Consider the following 20,881-nt stretch of genomic DNA (forward strand, 5'->3'; position numbering starts at 1 on the left):
AAGAACAAAGGTACAGTAAAAACCATCCCCATCAACCAAAGACAACAGCCTAACTCTGCTCTCTGTTGTCTTGTTAGTCCTGATCCTTACCTAGACACATATAGCCCTTTTCCAGCTACAGATGATCCACCTGAAGTAACGGCTTAGGCACATTTTAACACCTCCTGGGGGATAAACAATGGACGACTGTTTTTAAGTGCAATATCAAGCCACAGTGCAATATAAAGAACACTGGGTTAAATATCATAAACTCTTAATTCTAACCCCGACTTGGCTATAGCCTGCTGTGTTGATTGAGCTTGGATGTATCTCTTATGGCAATCTCCCAATTGCCTCATCTGTCACATGGGCACAAGAATTCCTGGCTAGCTTACCTCCCAGAAGGAATACATAAGAAGTTATTTTGAAAAGTATGGAAATGAGAGAAAACCACCTGTATGATTACTGAAGAGGCAGTTGGAATACAAAGGAATTTGCCCTCAGTTTTACAGAAATAGAAATAGAGCCTTTAAAAGGATGAGTGAGGTTTTTTCCCAAGGGACACTAAGTGATGAACAGACAAGGTCTGGATTCCTATCTTCTTGTCCTTAGTTGAGGTACCCTGAGATTACTACCCACACCCCATGTTCAAAGGACCACTGCAGGCCTGATAAGTGAGGAATCAGCAACAGCTACACCGCATTCGAAGTTAGAGGCCTTTAGCCTGCCTTTCTGGTGGAATTCTGTAGCACTTCTTGAGAAAGAAGGGCCCGAAATATTGGCTGTTATCAAGTTTCCCACTAGCCAGGTTGGAGAGAAACCACAAATGAATTTATTTTTAAGGAAACTTTTAAAAAAATTTTTTTAATGTTTATTTATTTTTGAGAGAGAGAGAGAGAAGAGAGAGAGACAGAGCACTAGCAGGGGAGGGGCAGAGAGAGGGAGGGAGACACAGAATCCAAAATAGGCTCCAGGCTCTGAGCTGTCAGCACAGAGCCCGACACAAAGCCTGAACTCATGAGCTGGGAGATCAGGACCTGAGCTGAAGTCAGATGCTTAAGCAACTGAGCCACCCAGGCGCCCCTTAAGGAAAAGCCTTAATTGGTTATTTCTTAGACAACTGAGTTAGTGAACTGAGAGTCTCACTGAATGCATGTAAATAGTGAGCACTGTATGTTTAATATCTTCTGTGAAATTAGGACTCCTTATTTCATATTTGTAGATCTTCCTTATATGTGTCATGTTTTTACCATTATAATGCCATTAAGAGCAGAACCTTTTATTTTTATTTCTTGTCATCCTCTCCAATGCCCAAGGTCAATGCTCATTAAATACAGGTTTATCAACTTGAAGTGAAGAAAGATTGAAAACATCTGGAATAAGAGGACGAGAAAAATCTCTGAGTCTACAGTATCTCATCTCCTCTCAACCTCCAAATAAATTAGAATCCCTTTAAGACATTATCTGTTAGATCTGACTGTATATATTCCTCAATTTCAATATTCTTGTTCCGATTTAGGACTTTTGTGGGATTGTCTTAAACTTGTGAGCCTTCATGTTTAATCCTGTGATGCTGGAGTTATTGACAGTTTTGCCTTTGTGTAATGTGCCTTTAGGCATGCAGTCTAGTATGTTTTCTTCCCCGTTTATGTCACAGAGGTAACACCAGCTTCCTCAGAGTCCTCCTCAAAGGATCTTGAATTAAGGGGAAAGTCCTGAGATTCATGTTAAGGGAACATCACAGGAAGCAGTGGTAGTAAAGACAGGACTGAAGTTTTAGACCCATTGATATCTAAGTCTCAACCAAATATGCACTCTGGTTAGCATTTGGGTCACTCATTATACTGCTGAGTGCATGAGAAGGGTACATATCATGTTTAACAGAATAGTATCAGTCTGTGTAAGTAAATTAAAATGATTCAGTTTTTGTATATGTGGCCAAGGCCATTGCATTATTTGTCTATTGCTGTTAACAAATTATGCCAACATTTGGCAGCTGAAAACAATACACACTTATTATCTCGTTTTCTGTGGTTCAGGAATCCAGACACAGCTTAGCTGGGTCTTCTGCTTCAGTATCTTATAAGCCTGCAATCAAAGTGTGAGCCCAGAGGCTGCATTCTCATCTCAAGGATGAACTGCGGAAGGATCTGCTTCCATGCTCACTCACATAGTTCGTGGTAGGACTCCATTCTTCTCAGGGTATTGGACAGAAGGCTTCAGTTCCTTGCTGGCTGTTAGCTGAAGGGCACCCTCAGTTCCTTGCTGTATGGGTAACATACAACATGTACTCATGTACTCCTGTACTCTGCAACATGGCAGCTTGCTTTATTAAAGCAAGCCTAAGAAGATGATTAAGAGAATCTGCCAGTAAAATAGAAGTCACAATCTTTTGTGATCTATCACAGTAGTGACATCCTATCTCTTTGGCCTTACTCTGTTTATTAGAAAGCAAGTCACTAGTTCCTGCCTGCCTTCATCGGTAGGGAATTCCACAAACCATGAATACCATGGGATGGGGATCATTGGAGGCCGTCTTAGAAGTCTGCCTGCCAAAGCCTTTCATGTACACCTCTGAAAAAGAGAATCCATCGTACTTATTGAACGTGTCCTGAACACTAGGGTTGGATGATATTAAACATAATCGAGTAGTTGTCCAGAGAGCTCTTAATGGGAGAGTCTGACCTGTTTCTAATTTCTTTCTTTGCTTCTGAAAATAATTATTTGAAATTTTGGTAACTTAATAATACTTTGTGTTACCCCAGAGTCTTAAAAAAAAAAAAAACCTCCCTCATTTTTCTAGGAATTCTTAGATCATTACTCTACTTTGCTGGTACAGTAACTGATCCCCATGGTTCTTGGTGAAGGTTACCATTCATTGTGCTGGTGATTTGGAACCACCAACAGGCTCGAGTTAGGATATTCTTGGGAGAGATTATTAGACCCTGAATTTGGGTGTCCTAAACGTACCTTTTTATGTACCTTGTGTCTTCCATCTGTAAACTCTAAGCCCAAATAGCTTTTCTCAGTTGGCTACGATATAGTTTGGACACTGGATGAAGATGCTTTGAGCTCTTGGTAAGAGATGCACTAAATAAATATTGGAGGTTATTATTTAATGAAAATAGCTAGTTTTAAAACTTGTTTTTCTCTCCATTACATTGCTACTATCTTACATCGGACCCTTGTTGTTTCTTGCCCTGTTCCCGTCTATTCTGCGCACTGCAGGTAGAGTAGTATTTATAAGATGCTAATCTGATCATATCACTTAAAATTTAAAACTCTGCAACAATATGCAAGGATCATCATGATATAGGGTCAGGTGAACAAAGCAGGGTTATATATACTAATTGCTTATATATGCAAAACATATTGCTTGAAGGATACTCAGAAAATTTGTTTCAGTAGTTTTCATGGCTAAGGGAAGGACAGGAGAGAGATTCTCTTTTTAAATTGTAAACATTTTGTCCTTTTAGATTTAGCACCACTAAATGACTATATGACCTAATTAAAAATCAAAACAAAACTCTTCCATGCCCCGAAAACCTTTAGAAAATGTTCAGATTCTTAACCTGGAGGACTCTTTTGATGTTCTCTTTGCCAACTTTGCATCATCTTCTGCCTTCTCTCCCCCTTCTCTCCTCTCTTCCCCCTCTGCCTTCTCTCCTCTCTTCCCCTCCTACACCCTGCGGTCCAAGCACCTCCTAAGTACAGTTATCTGTGGACCTGTTTAGCCAGGTCCAGGCCTCCACACGTTTTGGCACCTGTACCTTTGTCTCTCCTATCCCTTCTTCTCATTATGACTTTTCATCACTTTTCATTCAGCTAATTTCTGCCTATCCTCCAGGGGTTTCTTTCTGATTCCTCCACGACGGACCTTGTGCCACTTCTTTGTGCAAATTTTGATCGTAGCATTTACTGCATTCTATTTTCAGCACACACCAGTCTCAGGCTATAAAGTCAGGAATGCAAGAAGTAAAAATATTATTTTAGTTTTTGTAAATAAGTTTAATTTCTAGCACAACTCCCATCTTAGGTCAGGCCCCTCAGAAGCAAACCTTGAGAAGCAAATCTTCAGGAAGATATGTCTGCAAGCAACTTAAAAAAGTGCCTTCGGAAGAAACCAAGAGGGCAGGGAGCAGGAGCAATAAGGAGAAGGCATCACGCAGGGGTACAGTTTCAGGCCAAGTCCCAGAGAGGGTGATGTCAGCCCGATCCTGCCGGGAAATATACTCTGAGGTAAACTCATGATTTTGGTTCTGTGTTTAATGTCTGTATCCCCTAATAAAATATGAATTCCAAGGGGGTGGGAACTGTATTTTTTTATTCAGGGACGTATTCTAAGCAATTAGAACAGTGCCTTCAAATAGTAGTCATTTATTGAATGAGTGAATAAACTACTCTCCTTGTCGTTTTGACAAAAAGAAGCATATTCATTTATTCATCACACAAGTTATGGGCATCTACTATGTCCTAGGCACTATTTAGAGAATATAATAGTGAAAAAAATATTTGATATGTTAGCCCTCAAGGAGTTTCTAATGGGAAACATGGGAACTGCATCACAATATAGTACAGGGAAAATCTACGAGGACATCCCAGCCCCATCTACAGAGATATCATTAGTGAGTTCATCCTAACTTGGGTGCAAAGGGTTATATGAGACCTACAACCTCCCACAGCTTTCCCTTGGTGAGCTCATGCAGCCTTATGCTGTAAATGCCACCTATATTCTTTTTTTTTTTTTTTTTAACATTTATTTATTTTTGAGACAGAGAGAGACAGAGCATGAACAGGGGAGGGTCAGAGAGAGGGAGACACAGAATCTGAAACAGGCTCCAGGCTCTGAGCTGTCAGCACAGAGCCCTACACGGGGCTAGAACTCACAGCCCTCACGGACCGCGAGATCATCACCTGAGCTGAAGTCGGCCGCTTAACCGACTGAGCCACCCAGGCACCCCGCCACCTATATTCTAATAACACCAAATTTGTTTTTCCCACTCAGACCTCTCTCCCAAATGCTGGACTCATAGCCAGTTGCCCAGGAAACAAGGTACTGTCTTGCTTCTTGGTTGGTTCTTTCCAAAGTATCTGTCACAGCACCAATATCAGGAACTTATCCTACCCTCCAATTCATTTTCTTTTCTTCTTATTCTTCTTCTGTCCTTCCAGACTCAGGAATCTTAATCTCACTGAGGGTATGGTAGTTGGGGTGGGCGGATGTAGGAGGGTTACATGGGATCTTGTGTCAATGGTGAATTCTTCCAAATCTACCGTGTATAGCATAATTTTTATTCCCTGGGTCCTGCAGATCCTGGATTTGCTCTTCAAAAAGTCTGTTTTTTGCTTTTCTGCTTTAACAATCCTGATACCTAGTTTGAATGGGAGAAGGGCCATGGAGTAAAAAGAAATTATAGGGAATGAAAAGAAAATCAGTTGACATATCTAAACATTTTTCCACATTAACTTGGAATTAGGTGTTTAAGGGTCTTTCCTCCTATTATATTTTGAGTGCCTTGGGGGCAAGAACTGATCCTTATTCATCTTTGTAACATCAGCATCGGTACAATACCTGATTCACAATAGATGAGCTGTTTGAACTAAACTAAGGGTTTCTGAACACTCCCACATCCTTATACCATTTTTTTTCTAGCAAAGAAAAGCAGTATATTATAGTAGTTAAAAGCATAGGCTCCAAACACAGACATCCTGGGGTAAAATTCTGGTTCTGCCCATTAGTAGCTATTTTATCTTGATCAAGTTATTACTGTCTTCCTGCCTCACTTTCCTTATCTGCAAAACAGGAATGTGGATAATGATTTGGTTTTTCTGATACGGTTGTTGTGTAAGTAAATGAGTTAATACACATAATATGGTAGGCCAGTTCTTGGTGCAGACTGTATTTAAGTTTTAGCTACGTTTATCCCCTCTTCTTAAAATTCCCGTGTCTTTGTCAGCCTGGTTAATTTCTGCTTCCTCATCTCCTTCAAATGTTCTTTCAAAAGGCTTGTCATGCTCGTTCTCCAGAAAGTATCCCTTTACCCCAGGTTAAGCTGAGGGCTTCTCCTTTATGCTCCCTTCCTTAGCTATGTGTTCATCAACCTTTTGTAAGACATATCCCGTTGTATTATAAAGAGGATGGTTCTACATCCTCTTCGGACTGGCCTGTGCCTCGTTATTCACCTTATATACCCGGCACTTATCACACCGTCTGGCACATAGCCGATGCCAAACAAATGCCATCACAAAAGTGAGTAAATATTCACCTGCTGTAATTACTGCCCTTGCAGCTAGCTTGAAGGTGTCACTTTAAATCTACCCAATGCCTCCATTTTCTGTATCTGGGATCAGTCTTGCCCACAATAAATGGGATTCTTGGTTCCTTCAATAAACTCAGAAAATGTGACTCACTGGGGGCAGAATGCCTTTGAAGGAGATATGTCTGCTGCTCCCCTCTTTGAACTATATTATAGAATGATTCATCTTCCATGAGCCACATAACCTCAAATCAGAGCTCCCATCCACCCTCATCTTTCATTCCTTCTTCAGTTGCCCATTTTTTCTCCCCTCTTCCTGTTTCATCCATCTCACCTCCTGCCAGGCCTGTGCAGACACAGACATGCACACACACCTTTGATCCTGCTGACACCAATGGCACTAAGGAAAGAAGTTCAATATGTCCACTGGCGTCAAAATATAGTAATAACAGTCCTTCAAAATGACAATCACAGGCAGCCTAGGGGCATTCAGGGGCTCTTCTGCTTTGTGCTTTGTGTAGTCTTTAGTGTTTTTCTTTGGTGTTTGAAAGCAAAGGTAACTGTAGTTTACTCTACCTGAGAAGTGCTAGTGAGCTGGCATTCAACAAACATAGAGTTATGGCACTCCTGTGGTGAGGAACAGGCAGAGTTGGGGGTTGTTTTGTGCCCTATCTCACAGACTCCAGCAAAGCATGATCTCCCGTTTGCAACCGGTTACTCAGCTGCATTTCATGTTTGTGATTGTGTTGACAAGGAAAAAGGCACCATTTCTGGCAGCATCGCTTAGCTTCCTGAGTTGCCTCGGGCACTAAGAGAAGGCAGGAGGCACAGACTGACTTGGTTGCCACCTGACACCTCTTCTGCTTAACTAAGCCCAGAGTATCCATCGGGACTCCACAAGCAGCATCCTACAGCATCCTAACTAGGCAGCTGCTCCCTGGATCTGTGTTCATCTTCCTATTGCTCCCATTCCTCCCCTCCTGCCAAGTATAACCCAACATCCAGTGGCAGAGAAAATAGACACCTAGGACGAACCGTGTCCAACTCCTCTAGTGGGGAACCAAGACAGACACTTGCCAGTGTTATTTTATTTTTATTTTTATTTTTTCTGATTTGCTATTTATCCTCTCTGTCAGCAAGAGCAAGAAAAACCTGGAACCTCAAAATCAACTGCCATCCTGAGCTGCACTGAGCTGGCAGCTTCTAACTGATTCAAAATGTAATGTTTTGTTTTGTTTATACCAGGCAAAATATAGTTTTCTATTTTGGGGTGGTGGCTGGTTAAATGAATCATAAAACAACTTAGATGTTTCTTGGCGATCCACCAGCTATGTTAGATCAATATTTGATAAGTTATAAATGAATGAGACACATACAGATTAGATTTTCTTCTGAATACACACTGATACGGACCGCACTGGCAATGGTAGTCTTCATTTAGTGTTGTCTGGGACACTTGAAACACACATTGCCATATCTGAAGATGGGGCATTTGTAGATGTGCTGGTAAATAGCCTGGTATATTGTGTTGAATGACATTTTTTCCAATGCTCTTTTAATTGGATGTGAGAGTTATGCTAGTTTCTATGTATTTCCATCACATTGTCAAAGATGAGCTCTAATCATCTTGTTACAGTAACCAAAGGGAAGAAATCAAGAACATGAGTATAGAGGATATAAAATGCGCTTTTATACAATTTAAAAAATGTTTTTTTCCTACAATTTTTAATGGAAATGTACATCGTAGCCTTGGAGTGAGGGAATTTTCAGAAATTTGCAGAAATTTTCAACAAAGTAATGGAAAAAAAAATCATTAACTTTCAAAACTGCCTTTACCAATTAATGGTTGAAGTGAGATAAACTTAACAATACATTTAGAACTTAAAATTATCCAAAATAGTTGGGAGGCAAACTACCAAAGGATATGTATTGTCCATTTTTGACAATTATCTTTAATACCTAATTTTTGGATATAGAGGTTCCTTGCCCTATGGGTTGTTTGGAAAGCTAAACCAAAGCTAAAAATGATCTATGTTTGCCATCTGCAAATCATTCCTAAACTATTGTTTTAAACATCCAGTTAGCTGACCTTTGACCATCCACTTCTGTTGTAGAAGGGCTCAACTGTTTTGGCTCCATACCTGTATAGAATACAAGAATAGCTAACACATGTTGAATGCTTATCATGGGCCAGGCATTCTGAGCTCTTCAAATTATTCTCCCAGTTACTCATCATAAGAACCCTATGAAGTTATTATTGTTGTCCCCATCTTACACATAAGGAAACTAAGACACAGAGAAGTTAAATAACTCCAGTGATGGAATGGAAATTTGAACTAGCCACTATGCTAAAGGAGATCTCAGAGCTGAATGATATCTTGGAAATAATTGTCCCAGAGATGAGAAAATTGATTCCAAGATGGAAGTATCTTGCTTAGGTTGATATAACCATCATGTAAAGACATGGAGTGTGGTGAGAAGAACACTCAAAACAGACTCTAGCTAAAAGTGGGATTTTGCTTCATGTGGCCATGTTTCTTGTTGTATGACCAGGGAAAGACAATCATCCTATTGATACTGTCTATATATGCAAATATGAGATCATGCAATATTCAACCAATATGTAGCAAATACCCAGCCTGTGCTACATATGAGAGTAGAATACAGCCTTCCACCCCATCCCCGTTCCCCAGAGGTGTTCACATTCTAGTGGGGAAGCAGATGGAAACATAGAATTATGCAAGGGCTATGTTATATCAGAAAAATATGTGCAAGGTATAGGATGCCTTTCCAAAGACAAAGTTTGGTTTTGGAGCTGGGCTTGGGAAATGTAAATAACTCAGTATGTTGAAGGATAGATAGGTCACTTGCATCTGAAAAAGTGCCACCTTACCATTGGGTGATGTTAGAGAGGTAGGTGGAGCAGGTCCTACGTGTCATTCTAAGTAGTTTAAGCTTGGACACACAGGTCATGGGAAGTTATTCTTTTTTATTTTTAATTGTAAGGTAGTTAACATACAGTGTTGTAGTAGTTCCAGGTCTACAATATAGTGATTCAACAATTCTGTACATTACTGAGTACTCATCATGATAAGTGTACTCTTGATCCTGTTCACCAATTTCATCCTATTTCCCACCTCCTCTCCGGTAGCCATCAGTTTGTTCTTTATAGTTAAGAGTATGTTTTTTTGCTCATTTGTTTCTTAAATTCCACATAAGAGTGGAATCATACGATATTTGTCTTTCTCTGACTGACTTATTTTGCTTAGCATTATATTCTTGAGCTCCATCCATGTGGCTGCAAATGGCAAGATTTCATTCTTCTTCATGGCTGAGTAATATTCCATTATATATGTGTAATATTCCTATATAAATATATGTATATATAAATATATGTAAACATATATATATTCCATATATATGTACACACACACACACACACACACACACACACACACACCAACTCTTCTTTATCCATTTATCTATCAATGGAGACTTGGGCTGTCTCTGTAATTTGGCTATTGTAAATAAGGCTGCAATAAACGTAGGGGTGTATATATCTTTCTTATTTTCTTTGGGTAAATATCCAGTAGTAGAATTACTGGAATGTATGGTAATTCTATTTTTAATTTTTTGATGAACCTCCATACTGTTTTCCACAATGGCTATATTTCCATCCACCAACAGTGCATGAAGGATCCTTTTTCTCCACATCCTTACCAACGCTTCTTTACCTTTTGATTGTAGCCATTCTCACAGGTGTGAGGCAATATCTCATTGTGGTTTTGATTTGCATTTCCCTGATGAGTGGTGTTGAGCAGATTTTCATGTGTCCATTGGCCATATGTAATGCCTTCTTTGATGAAGTATCTGTTTGTATCTTCTGCCCATTTTGTAATTGGATGATATTTGTTGTTCAGGTGCTGAGTTGTATAAGTTCTTTATGTTTTGGATACTAACTCTTTATTGGATATGTCACTTGCAATTATCTTTTCCCATTCAGGAAGTTGGTCTTGTTGATTGTTTTCTTCACGATGCAGAAGCTTTTTATTTTGATTTAGTTCCAATAGTTTATTTTTGTTTTTGTTTCTCTTGCCTCAGGAGACCTATCTAGAAAAATGTTGCTTTGTCTCTTGTCAGAGGTATTATTCCCTGTGCTCTTTCCTAGGGTTTTTATGGTTACAGGTGTCACATTTAGATCCTTAATCCATCTTGAATTTATTTGTATATATACTGTAAGAAAGAAGTCCAGTTTCATTTTTTTGCATGTAGCTGTCCAGTTTTCCCAACACTGTTTGTGAAGAGACTTCTTCCCATAGCATGTTCTTACCTCCTTTATTAAACATTAATTAACCATATAATCATGAGCTTATTTCTGGACTCTCTAGTCTGTTCTACTGATATATGTATCTATTTTTGTGCCAGTAGCATTTTTTTTTTATTACAGCTTTGCAGGGTATCTTGAAATCTAGGGCTGTGATACTACCAGTGTTATTCTTTTTCAAGATTGCTTTGGCTATTTGGGGTCATTTGTGGTTCCATACAAATTTTAGGACTGTTTGTTGTAGCTCTGTGAAAATATGTTGTTGGTATTTTAATAGGGATTGCATTAAACATGTAGATTTCTTTGGGTAGTATGGACATTTTAATAATATTGGTTCTTCCAATTCATGAGCATAGAATGTCTTTCCATTTGTTTGTGTTGTCCTCATTTTCTTTATCAGTATTTTATAGTTTTTGGAGTGCAGGTTTTTTACCTCTTTAGTTAAGTTTATTCCTAGGTATTTTAGTATTTTTGGTGCAGTTGTAAATGGGATTGTTTTAATTTATTTTTATGCTTCTTTGTTATTAGTGTATAGAAATGCAATTGATTTCTGTATATTGATTTTGTGTCCTATGACCTTACGGATTTCACTGATCAGTTCTAGTAGGTTTTTTTTTTTTTTTGGTGGAGTCCTTAGGGTTCTCTATATATAGTTTCATGTCAGCTGCAAATAGTGAACACTTTACGTCTTTCTTACCAATTTGGATGCCTTTTATTTCTTTTTCTTGTGTGTGTGCTGTGGCTAGGACTTCTAGTGTTATGTTGAATAGATATGGTGAAGAAGGACATCCTTGTCGTGTTCCTGATCTTAGGGGCAAAACTCAGTTTTTCATCAGTGAGTATGATGTTAGCTGTGGGTTTTCCATTTATAGCCTTAATTACGTGAAGGTATGTTCCCTCTAAACCTACTTTGTTGAGTGTTTTTATCACAAATAGATGTTGTACTTTGTTAAATGCATTTTCTGCATATACTGAATGATCAGATGGTTTTTATCCTTTCTCTTGTTGGTGTGATGTATCACATTGATTGGTTTCAAACATTGAACTACCCTTGCATCCCAGGGATAAATCCCACTTGATTGTGGTGAGTGATTTTTTTAAATGTATTGTTGGGGATACAGTTTGCTTATATTTTGTTGAGGATTTTTGCATCTACGTTCATCAGAGATATTGACTTGTAGTTCTCTCTCACTCTCTCTCTCTCTCTCTTTTTTGCAGTATCTTTATCTGATTTTGGCATCAGGGTAATGTTGGCTTCATGGAATGAATTTGGAAGTTTACTTCGTCTTCTACTTTACGGAATGGTTTGAGAATAGGCATTAACTCTTTAAATGTTCAGTAGAATTCACCTGTGAAGCTGTCTGGTCCTGGGCTTTTGTTTTTTGGGAGTTTTTTGATTATTGATTTAATTTTGTTGCTGATAATCGGTCTGTTCAAATTTTGTATTCCTTCCTGCTTCAGTTTTGGTAGGCTATATATTTCTAAGAATGTATCCATTTCCTCTGGGTTGTCCAGATTATTGGCATATATTTTTTTAAATAATATTCTCATATAATTCTTTGTATTTCTGTAGTGTCATTTGTTATTGCTCCTCTTTCATTTCTGATTTTGTTTGAATTCTCTCTCTCTCTCTCTTTTTATGTCTCTGGCTAAAGGTGATCTTTTCAAAGAACCAATTCCTGGTTTCATTGATCTGTTCTATTATTTTTCTTAGTTTCTATACCATTTATTTCTGTTCTTATCTTTATTATTTCCTTCCTTCTACTAGTTTGGGGCTTTATTTGTTCTTCTTTTTCTAGCTCTTTTACGTGTAAGGTTAAGTTGTTTATTTGAGATTTTTCTTTCTTCTTGAGTTTGCCCTATATTGTTATGAGCTTTCCTCTTAGGACAGCTTTTGCTGCATCCCAAAGATTTTGGACTGTTGTGTTTTTGTCTCCAGCTATTTTTAAATTTCCTCTTTAATTTCTTGGTTGACCCATTCATTGTTTAGTAGCATGTTATTTAACCTCCATGTTTTTGTATTCTTTCCAGATTTTTTTTCTTGTGGTTGATTTCTAGTTTCTTAGCAATTGTGGTTAGAAAAGATGCATGGTATGACTTCAGTCATTTTGAATTTATTGAGACTTGTTTTGTGGCCTAATATAGGATCAGTTTCGGAGAATGTTCCGTATACTCTTGAAAAAAATGTGTATTCTGTTTTAGGGTGGAATGTTCTGAATATGTCTGTTAGATCCATCTTCAATGTTTCATTCAAAACCACTGTTAACTTATTGACTTTCTGTTTGGATGATGTACCCATTGATGTAATTGGGGTGTTAAAGTCCTCTACTGTTATTATATTACTGTTAATTACTTCCCTTATGTTTGGTGTTAGCTACTTTATGTATTTGGGTGCTTCCATATTCATTGCATAAATTTACAATTGTTATATCTTCTTGTTGGATTGCTCCCTTTACAATTATGTAGTGTCCTTCTTTAACTCCTGTTACAGTCTTTGTTTTAAGGTCTATTTTTTCTTTTCTTTTTTTTCTTTTTTTAACGTTTATTTATTTTTGAGACAGAGAGAGACAGAGCATGAACGGGGGAGGGACAGAGAGAGAGGGAGACACAGAATCAGAAGCAGGCTCCAGGCTCTGAGCCATCAGCCCAGAGCCCGACGCAGGGCTCGAACTCACAGACCACGAGATAGTGACCTGAGCCGAAGTCGGACGCCTAACCAACTGAGCCACCCAGGTGCTCCAAGGTCTATTTTTTCTGATATCAATATTGCTACCCTGGCTTTCTTTTCACTTATAGTGGCATAACAAATGCTTTTCTATCTCATCACTTTTAATCTGCATGTGTCTTTAAGTCTGAAATCAGTCTCTTAGAGGCAGTGTGTAGATGCCCTACATCTTTTGATTTGAGTGTTTGGTTCATTTACATTCAAAATATTGATAGGTATTTTATTACTTGTTTTATGATTGTTTTTGTAGTTCTTCTATGTTCCTTTCTTCTCCTGCTCTCTTCTCTCATGGTTTGCTGACTTTCTTTAGTGATATACTTGGATTCCTTTCTCTTTATTTTTTCCATATCTATTACTGGTTTTTGATTTGTGGTTACCATTACATTTATGTATAACATCTTATGCATATAGCACTCCATCTTAATGGTTGATGGTTGCATAAATTTGACCCATTCTTTATTCCTTTCCTTCCACATTTTAGGTATAGGTGTTGTACTTTACATACTTTTATGTTGTGAATGCCTTGGCTGATTTTTATGGATATATGTATATTTCTACTGCTTTGTGTTTCCCACTTGTCTTACTCCTATTTATGATCTTTCCTTTCCATTCAAAGTCTCTTTTAACATTTCTTGTAGGGCTGGGTTAGTAGTCATGAATTCTTTTTTTTGTTTGTCCAGGACAGTTTCTCTCTCCTTCCATTCTGAAGGATAGCCTTGCAGGTGTTTTTTTGTTTTTGTTGTTGTTGTTGTTGTTGTTTCCAGTACTTTGTATCGTGCCACTCCCCTCTGACCTGCAAAGTTTCTGCTGAAAAATAAGCTGATAGCTTTATGGGGTTTCCTTTTATGTAACTATTTTCTTTTCCCTTGCTGCTTTTAAAATTCTCTCTTTATCACTACTTTTTCCCATTTAAAAAATTTTTTTTAATGTTTTTTATTTATTTTTGGGACAGAGAGAGACAGAGCATGAACGGGAGAGGGGCAGAGAGAGAGGGAGACACAGAATCGGAAACAGGCTCCAGGCTCCGAGCCATCAGCCCAGAGCCTGACGCGGGGCTCGAACTCACGGACCGTGAGATCGTGACCTGGCTGAAGTCGGACGCTTAACCGACTGCGCCACCCAGGCGCCCCTACTTTTTCCCATTTTAATTACTGTGTGTCTTGGTGAGGATCTCCTTGGGTTGATTTCATTAGGGGATCTCTTGCCACCTGGATCTGGATTTCTGTTTCCTTTCTCAGATTTCTCAGAAATTTTCAGCTATTATTTCTTCAAATAAATCTTCTTTCCCCTTTTTTTCTCTCTCCTTCTTCTGGGATTCCTATAATGTATTATCATGCTTGATGGTATTGCTGAGTTCCCTAAGTCTATTTTTTATTTTTCTCTTTCTCCTGTTCAGCTTGATTAGTTTCCATTACTCTGTCCTCCAGGTTGCTGGTCCATTCTTCTGACCTTCCTCTAGTCTACTATTTATTCCATCTAGTGTACTTTTAATTTCAGTTACTGAATTCTTCATCTCTCATTGGTTCTCTTTTATGTTTTCCATCTCTTTGTTAAGGGTCTTACTGAGGTCCTTCACTCTTTTCTCAATCCAGGGAATATCTTTATGTTCATTACCTTAAATTCTCTATCAGGCATATTACTTATCTCCATTTTGTTTAGGTCTCTTGCTGTGATTTTGTCCTTTTCTTTCACTTAGGGCATATTCCTCTGTCTCCTCCTTTTGTCTGACTCTCTGTCTGTTTCTGTATGTTAGAGAAGTCAGCCACATCTCCTGTTCTTAAAAGTAGTGGCCTTATGAAGAAGAGGTCCTGTAGCGCCATGCAGTGCAATATGCTCTGTTGACCAGAACCTGGTGCTTCAGGGGTGTCTCCTATGTGTGTTGCATGTGCCCTACTATTGTGGCGGAGTCGTGTTTGCCTTCAATCCTGTTGTCTGCAATGGCTCCCTTTGCCTGTTGTGGCGGGGTTTGGTCCTTTGTTGCTAGTGGGCCAGTCTGGGGCCCCTTGGGCTTGAGTTGAGTCAGGCCAGGCATTTACCAGAGATGCAGTAGCACAGAACTGCCAGGTGCTTTCTCTGTGTAGTCCCCTTAGAAACTTTAACTGGTGCACTGGGCCTGCAGTCAGACAGGCGTGTGTGGTTATCTTCTCTTCTCCTCAAGGCATGAGTCACTTCAGAGTGGTGCTGGCCCCTGTTGGGTCTGCTTGCACACTGTCATGCTTGTGGCACCTCTGTGGATGGGGTCCATTTAAGGGTGCTTTGGAGGGGACAAGGTGTGTGGTGTTAGCAAAGTTTGTGCAGGTTTGTGGGAGGGGACTTGGATCCACTTTAGAAAACTCCTGCAGTAGCCCTGTAGGTGTCGAGTTCACAGAATGTGTGAGCAGGGTGTGATGTTGACAAGTTAGGTGGACAGTATTTTCACTGTGTTATTTCCCACGGATGGCTGCATGTTTAAGCTAGGGAGTGAGGGAGGGAAATGGCACCACCAGCTCTTTTGTATTTGGAGAAGTGTCCCATTGATCCCTGTCCTTCTAGCAACCACTGTGAGATTAGTAAACAAATATCCCTCCCCACATACCTCAGGTGTTTTTCAAACTGCTGCTTCTATACTATATCTCCTTGGGGCTGTTTGCTGTGCTGTTTCTTTAAGGGCAGGGACCCCATTTCCTATTGCCCTGCTAGCTCTTTCAGAGCTGAGCCCACTGATTCTAAGAACTTGCAAAATTATGCCCCTCTGTTTTTCAAAACAAAATGTTATAGGGACTCATCTTCCTTATATGGGTTTCCCGTGTCTGGGGTGCTTGGTGTAAGGGTCTGTTTCTCTCATCTCTCCATGCCAACAGTGTCCCTCCTTCCTAAGGATAGTCCTGTGGGTCTGTTTAGCTCCTGATTGTGTGTCCACCCTTCCTGCCCTCTTCAATGTGGCCTCTTCTCTACATTTAGCTGTGAAGAGTCTTTTCTGCCAGTTTTCGATCAGTTTCTGGGTTATTTACACTGACATAGGTGTTATCTAGTTGTATGTGTGGGGCACGGTGAGCTTAGGATCCTGCTCTGACACTTTCCTGGCAAGTCCATTACTTAAAAATTTTAAGTGTGGAGGTGGTCTATTCAGTTTTATATTTAAGAAAATTCACACTGTTGACAAAATGAAGGATGGTTTGGAGGTGGTACCATTGGAGATAAAAGATTGTAAGAGTTCAAATGAGGAGCAATAGGCCGAACTAAGGCAGAGGTGGAGGCCAGGGAGCTAAACACTTCAAATAATGTTTGAGAGGTATTTAGGAGGTAGAGTCAAAAGAACCTGCTTATTATAAGAGTCAAAGTTATAGGATGACTTCATAGTTGAAGTTCCCACTGTGGTCTGGTGGATAGTGACACCATATGACAAGATGGGGAATGTAAACTGATAATTGATGTGGGGAAATTTTGAAGGGAAGACAATACATTCTGTCCTTCATATCTATTGTTTGGTGAACAAATGAATTATTAAGATATTTCCATGAGGCTGTTAAAATGTGGGTCAGGAACTCTGGAGAGATCCATGCCATAAATACAGAGTCTGTTACAGTTCATTTCCCTCTCATTTCCCGCCCCCCCCCCATATGTTCGTCTGTTTTGTTTCTTTAATTCCACATATGAGTTAAATCATAGGGCATTTGTCTTTCTCTGACTGACTTATTTTGCTTAGCAAAATACATTCTAGCTCCATCCATGCCATTCTTTTTGATGGCTGAGTAATATTCCATTGTGTATATGTATACCACATCTTCTCTATCCATTCATCAGTCGATGGACATTGGGCTCTTTCCAGTTTGGCTATTATTAATAATGCTGCTATAAACATCAGGCTGCATGTAGGATATGTGTATTTTTAATTTTCATAGCTGTTGCTGGGCTGCCTAGTGAGTTAGGTACGTGCTTCTTCTAGTGTGCCTTCCTGTACTGCAGAGGCCAGAAGGCTAACCCTATGTTTTTCAGAGTCCATTGCAGCCAGAATACGACTTAGGTTGGCCAAATTCATGTAAGACTTGAAATGCAGTCATGAGGTAGAGACCTCATTTCTGCTGAGCATGAAATTTTTAGATGGAATGTAAAGACAGGGAAATGTTTGTTTGTGTGTTCATTGTTTTCCTGAAATAGTGTTAACAAAATTCCCCATGTCCAGAAATAAACCAAGTGTCCAACAATAGAATGGAAATTAAGTTGTAGAATAGTCAGACAGTGGAGTACTGTGCATCAGTGCAATGAATTAGCGAAAACTACTCATGCCAACCCAGAATATCTCAAAATCACACTCTGGAGGTAAAGAAGAATCATAAAAGACTACACAGAGCCAACATTTGTGGTGCCCCTCACTCTATCCCATTAGCTCAAGTGATTTCAGGCAGCTGTGATGGACACTAGCAATGACTAGTGTGCCAATCCAAGGTCACAGTGAGAGCCTCTGCTTTTCTGCCTCAGGCCTTTCTCAGAACCGTGGGAAGCCACTTAGACTGAACATGAAAAGGAGTTAAGCCCCTGAGAGCAACTCTTAACCAAATGGAGATGAGGTCAGTGAATAATACTGTCTCCTTTCCTTCTGTCTGGTGGGTCACTTCTGAAATGTGTTCTACACGTTTTCACAGGGGGTACAAAACAGGCCTATGCTTCGGTTGCCCACAGTAATAACCTGCACAGTAATGTACTATTATTTGATTTCTCTCTTCTCTAGTCTCTACTCCCACTCCCACACTTCTGCTTCCTAGGCTCACATCCAAAATATACTCTCTGCACCAAGTTCTTTGCATTGCTTTCAAGGGAACTCAAACTATGACATATAGTATGGATCCATTTGTGTACAGTTCAAAAACAGGCAAGATTAAATATTATATAAGGAGGTATGCATGTGAGATAAACTATGAAGAAAAGCAAGAGAATGGTTAATATCAGAAATATGTAACATGCTCACCCATGGGAGAGGGGAAGGAGCCATATTCTGGATAGAACACATAGTGGCTTCAAAGGCGCTAGTCGTGTTTGATTCCTTAAACAATGTGTTAGGTAAATGGCATCTGTTCCATTATCTCTTTAAATTATTAGTTCTTGACCTTTTGGTCTTAGGACCCCTTTACATTCTTAAAAATTATTGCAGACTCCAAAGTATTTCTGTTTATGTAAGTTAAATCTAATGATATTTATTGTACTTGAAATTAAAACTGAACAATTTAAAAATTGTGTTTGAATTATAATAAATTCATTACCTGATAACATAAATGATTTATTTTCATAAAAATAACTATTTTCCAAAGCAAAACCAAACAAAGCACGACAAAATTGATTAAGAGTGGCATTGATTTCATTTTCCAAATTTCTTTAATATCTGGGTTAATTATGCAAAGTTTTGAAAAATATACAGAAAATCAAGTCTCACACAACTATAACGTTGGAATACAGAGCAGTATTTTAATACATTTTCTTTTTTATTTTTATTTTTTTAACGTTTTATTTATTTTTGAGACAGAGAGAGACAGAGCATGTATGGGGGAGGGGCAGAGAGAGAGAAGCAGGCTCCAGGCTCTGAGCCATCAGCCCAGAGCCCGACGCGGGGCTCGAACTCATGGACCGCGAGATCGTGACCTGAGCTGAAGTCGGACGCTTAACCGACTGAGCCACCCAGGCGCCCCGATACATTTTCTTTTTTAAATCTAACTGTAGATATTCTTCGATACAGTATCCAAACTTGACAAGTGGTTTTTTCTTAAAGGTTAGTTGCAATGGGTATCTAAAACTAGGGGCGCCTGGGTGGCTCAGTCGGTTGAGCGGCCGACTTCGGCTCGGGTCATGATCTTGCGGTCCGTGAGTTCGAGCCCCGCGTCGGGCTCTGTGCTGACAGCTCAGAGCCTGGAGCCTGTTTCAGATTCTGTGTCTCCCTCTCTCTGACCCTCCCCCGTTCATGCTCTGTCTCTCTCTGTCTCAAAAATAAATAAACGTTAAAAAAATTTTTTTTTAAACTATATCAGCTAACTTTTAATACTCTATTACAGTAAAATCCACTGCTCTTCCTTCACTATGAATGGATCTTTCACCTATGCATGATTTTATGACCATACATTGGTCATTTCAAAAACAATGGTTCACTGAGTTATGCAGAACTTCTAAATGTTGACACATTTCATTCTATACCATCAAAAAAGTCATACTCGTCAATATCACTACTGATCTCATCAGAAAAGCCTTTAAATGTTGGGAACTGTTAAGCTCATAGTGTTGAATACAAGTTTTCCAAATTTCTAATTATTTGCTTGAAAGCTCAAATTCTATAATTGGCAACAAATACTATCAGTTGTTTTCCTTGAAGTGACAGGCTCACTTCATTCATTCTTGAGAAAATGTCTACCACATTACCAACCCTAAATAATCATAGTTTGTCTATCAGTCGTTCTTTCAAGTACAAATCATGCTGTTTGAATAAAGAGGCTAGTTCGGCTCATAACACAAACAATCACATGCTGCCTCACTTCAAGACAGCCCTCATACTTCTATGGGCAGCAGAAGTGCTTTGTGCATATGTCTCATTTCATTATGTATACTTGAGTCAAGATTTAATAAAATCAGTCATTTTTACAGCTCCATCAAAGACATTCTTAAGTTAAGTTGGCATTCTTTCATCTACAAGTGCATACTGGTGAAGAATACAGTGACTACCAGTACAGCTTGGTGCCACTGCCTTGGTTCAGGCTGCAGCATTTTTACCCACCATTGTTTTACATCAGGGGTGCAAATGTCAGTACAATGAAAAAGGCAAATAATGTCTCAGTATAGTTATAAAAATAGTTTTGACCTCCTAAAAGCACCTCAGGGAACTCTAGACCAACTTTGAGGACTTTAAGTTGTGTTTATATTGTACATAACTTTTTAATATTTATTTCTCAATAATCAAAAAGACAAGTCAAGTTACTATGCTGCTAATAGTCATTTTATAAAGTCATTTCATTCCCTTTACTGACTGTATAAGAAGTAGATTTCTCATTGAATAGGGCTTCCTCCTCTCTTCTTCTGGCAATACTATTGTACTACCAAACACTATCACTCCCTGTTCCTTCCCCCAAGTCATTCAAGCAGTTGCCTTTTTAAACTAATAAACTTCATATTTTTAAAGCGGTTTTTAGATTCACAGTAAAATTGAACAAGTACAGATAGTTCCCATATATTCCCTTTCCTCACACACAACATCTCCCACTATTGACATTCTGTACCACAAGGTACATATGTTACAGTTGATGAACCTACACTGATACATCATTATCACCCAAATTCATAGTTTACATTAGGGTTCACTCTTGGTATTGTACATTCTGTGGGTTTTGTAAAAAGTATAATTACATGTATCGTCATGGTAGCATCACACAGAATAGTTTCAATTCCCAAAAAAAAAAAAACCCCTGTGCTGCTCTGCCTCTTCATCCCTCCCTTTCTCCAACCCCTGGTAATCACTGATCCTTTTACTGCTTCTATACTTTTTTCTTTTCCAGAATGTCATATATTGGGAATCTATACATAGCCTTTTCAGATTAGCTTTTTTAACTTAGTTATGTGCATTTGACATTCCTCCAAGTCTTT

The 20,881-nt window shown here is 39.0% G+C and overlaps 1 protein-coding gene across 10 annotated transcripts in view; it reads left to right on the top strand.

The window, feature by feature from the left end:
- LOC131484997 (E3 ubiquitin-protein ligase RNF113A-like) overlaps positions 1-20,881 on the top strand; it is a 505,434-nt gene that overhangs the window by 401,418 nt on the left and 83,135 nt on the right. Inside the window, exon 1 of one of the 10 annotated variants that reach the window (XM_058683884.1) lies at positions 4,020-4,218. The exons of the other annotated variants lie outside the window; for them this stretch is intronic. The gene's annotated coding sequence lies outside the window, so the exon portion shown is untranslated. Of the gene's footprint in view, positions 1-4,019; positions 4,219-20,881 lie in introns of those variants that run through there. 10 annotated transcript variants of the gene reach the window in all.

This window comes from Neofelis nebulosa, chromosome 9 (genome assembly GCF_028018385.1).
Source record: "Neofelis nebulosa isolate mNeoNeb1 chromosome 9, mNeoNeb1.pri, whole genome shotgun sequence".
NCBI lineage: Eukaryota > Metazoa > Chordata > Mammalia > Carnivora > Felidae > Neofelis > Neofelis nebulosa.